This window comes from Frankliniella occidentalis, unplaced genomic scaffold (assembly GCF_000697945.3).
Source record: "Frankliniella occidentalis isolate FOCC.00 unplaced genomic scaffold, Focc_3.1 Scaffold9, whole genome shotgun sequence".
NCBI lineage: Eukaryota > Metazoa > Arthropoda > Insecta > Thysanoptera > Thripidae > Frankliniella > Frankliniella occidentalis.
Genome location: NW_026267139.1, coordinates 757,426 through 760,809, shown reverse-complemented (window position 1 = coordinate 760,809; position 3,384 = coordinate 757,426). Strand labels below are relative to the sequence as shown.

The following is a 3,384-nucleotide window of genomic DNA, read 5'->3' as shown; positions in this document are numbered from 1 at the left end:
CCCGCCCCGCCCCGCCTCGCCCCGCCTCGCCCGCTCTCGCGCTCACGCTCTGCTGCGGGGCGAGCGGGGCCTCACAGAGGAGAGATCGGCACGGAGCCCCCCGCCCTCCTCCTCCTCCACCACCTCCTTCTCCTCCTCCTCCGCGACCCGCGCGCGCGCTCAGTCTGCAGCCGGACCCGGGACGCAACACAACAAGGTATACTAGTCCGCCGCACCGCCGCGAAAGCACTCGCGCCCCGCGGCCGCCGGCCCGCCACAACACCTGTTCGATAAAGTACGCGCGCCAAAGAGTGCCGTTCGTCGCGCGTGACACGCGAGTGAGTGCCGTGTGACTACTGTGTGTGCCGCTCGTGTGACGCGAAGCTTATTGTTGTTGTTTACATCTGTGCGACACGACACAACGATTTTGTGACAACGTGCAATCATATATGGTTGCTGTCTTTTCTTATCCGGAGCCGGCGCGTGACGGCGCCGGACTCGGTTCTCCTCGGGTGGTGTGACGGCGCCGCCGGTGAGCTGTGACGGCCGCGGCGGCCGCGGTTGCCGTGACTGGTCCCGGCCCGTGCCATGTTTGGAGCGGCGGGCGCGCGCGGGCCGCAGCCGCGGCTAGTGGGTGTGCAATCGAGGCTGAGCCCCGTCACGTGACACACCTGCTCTGCGTGACGATGTGACGATCTGATGGTGTGGCCATGTGGTAGTGTGACGGTGTGACGAAGTGGCAGTGTGACGGTGTGACGATGTGGCCATGTGGTGGTGTGACGATGTGGCGGTGTGACGGTGTGCGACGGTGTGACGATGAGGCGGTGTGACGGTGTGACGATGTTCGCCGGCAACACGCTCTGTGGGGGAATGCCCCCGAGGTGTGGGGGAGCGGGAGGTCATCATATTAGACTAAGTTGCTGTTACTTTAAGCAGGTCCGCGAATAATTGCGCGTACAGTCGCTTTTACACGCCGTGGCTATGGATAAGGCCTCTCATATTTGCAGGGAGAGTAACCGGAGTGTTGGGGGAAAAGGTCAGGACCTATGCGTGACGGGGGAAACTGCTGCCGGCTGAACGGAACTGAATAGAGTTCGTCGAGGCGGGGGGCGATGTTTGTCACGGAAGAACCATGATGATGATGCATTTCTCGTGTGACATACGACATGGACTATATAATGTTTTAGGATAAATAAAAACGACAACGCGTTGTTCCATTCCGTAGCGACGACGCTTTTGTGCCAACCCATGTGACACAAACACATGCACATGGGACATTCGCGGCAGAATAGGGGATTGGGTTGGGGGGGGGGGTAGTCCAGCGGAAAGCACCTTGGGACGGCGCGTCCTGTCACAGAGCGGAGCGGGGCAGCAAGAGCGCCGTTTGTGCCGTGTTGCGCGGAGCGGCGCGTCGGCCGTGGGGCCGGGCGGTGACGGTGAAGGCCTCCCGCTGCTGCTGCCGCCGCCATGGCGTGCCGCACCAAAAACAATAAAGTAGAGTGATAATGTTATTTATTTTTATTATAAAATAATTCGAACCTACCGAGTTCGCCCTTTGCTAGCTCTCATAGCGCCTGGTCGGTAGGCAACATCTCGCCTGCAGTGCATGCGTGTACCGCGGGGTGGCCTACCCCAAGTCTCGCAGGCGCCGAGCCGGCTGAGCCCCCTCTTGTAATGGACGTACTTTCATGGACGATCCCTCTACAGAATGACAGTCAAGTGTCATTTTCTTCTGTTTTATAAAACTAATTTATTTTCAATAATTTTGCACTCTTTTAAATCTTGTTCGAAATTAAAAATTTTCGCGCGAGTGTGCCTGATTAGGCTGGAGGTTGAGGAGGAGGGGGGAGTCGCTCCGGTACAGGGCCGTGGCAGTGTCCTCTCTGTAGAAAGCGCTTCCTCCCGCTCCACTTGCTTGTCAAGCAGAACGTCTCCAGTTGCATGCACGTCTGTGTGTGTGTGTACCCGTCTGTCTGTCTGTCTGTCTGTCTGTCTGTCTGTCTGTCTGTCTGTCTGCGTCTGTTTGTGGGTTGGGACCTCCTTCCCCCCCTCTTTTATATACACACACGAAAGGTAAGGGGAGGAGGGGGGAGGTCTCCAAAAGTGAAACCTACCTACGGCTACAATTGAGTTGCATTCGGCCAGAACAATATAATTATTCGTACTAATACATTTTCACATTCGTGCAAAATTTTCACGGTTTTTCGTTATTCTACAATGGAAATTTGTCGTATTTGACGGTTGTGCAACTTTACAACATTTGCAATGCGAAAATTTTCCCCCGTAATCCTGCAATACTGTTCCAAATGAAGGTTGAAACAATAAAAATGAGCACACCACTTTCTCCAATTTAAAAATATTAATGATAGTTAACTTTGCCGTGGCTCCGATCTCTCCGCTGCTCCAGGCGTGGACGTGGAGGAGGGCCTTGACATTGGTCGAGAGTAGTGTGGAGCGTGTCGAGAGTACCGCGTCATGGACCGCGTCCGGTCATCGCGGGTATAGAGTCGTGACACGCCGCTCGCTCGGCCCAGCGCGCGCCCTGTGTGGTCAGGGGAGGGGGGGGGGGGCTCAGGAGCAGCCGCAGCATAGGTGAGCTCGCGGGGGAAAGGCGGGGGAAGGGGAAGCATGCGTGGGAGTATGGGTGAAGTGGGTCCGGCCCGCCCGGCCCCATCACCGGGTGACGCGACACCCGGGCGACGACTCACCTGCTGCTGTGTGATCCAGCTCGGGCGGGCGCATCACCATACCGTCCCCGTCAACACACGACGTTCCTTTTTGGGTGCCCAACGATTCAACACATGGAACGTATTAAAGATGTAAGCCCGAATGGAACACGCCGCTCCATTCACGCTGCTATGACGTGTTGTGTGGATACTTCACCATAAATTCATTTTTTCTGGAATTTTCTCGGTTTTATTAGAATTTTGTATTTTGACTTTTTTTTAAATTATTCTTAAAATAACTTTTCCTTGATTACTTTTCGCCTGATTTTTTTTCCGATTTCTCTTTCTTTGGAGGGTGTGTACACCTCACGGTCAGAGGAGTAACACATGATTTTCTTGTGTGGAGCACCCCTCGTGTTGTGCATTATCCCGCAGACGAGACACGTCGGTGCACTACCCGCCTTGGCCTGGGTCTGATGGGCATCTCCTCCAACGGCCACCTCGATGGTGACGTGAAGCCCCTTCCTCCTGCTCCCCGTGGAGGCCGTGATGACATGACGCTGCCCCGCCCCGCCACGCCCCCGCACCGGTGTGTTCGATGAGCGAGCACGCGCGCCTGGTTGACTTCACGTCGTTCACGTCGTCGATGGCGCTCCCGCCGCATTCGCGGCCGCGCCGGCGCCGGGCCGTGGGACCCCGGAGGGACCCCCAGCATCAGTGAAAGGCGGGGCGGGGCGGG

General features: G+C 56.9%; 1 protein-coding gene across 1 annotated transcript in view; it reads left to right on the top strand.

Moving 5' to 3' along the window:
- The first annotated feature begins 158 nt into the window (after nt 1-158).
- The window catches only part of LOC127752024 (CD109 antigen-like), a 17,781-nt gene continuing 14,555 nt past the window's right edge, over nt 159-3,384 (top strand). The window contains exon 1 of the mRNA XM_052276491.1: nt 159-196. The gene's annotated coding sequence lies outside the window, so the exon portion shown is untranslated. The remainder of the gene's footprint in view (nt 197-3,384) is intronic.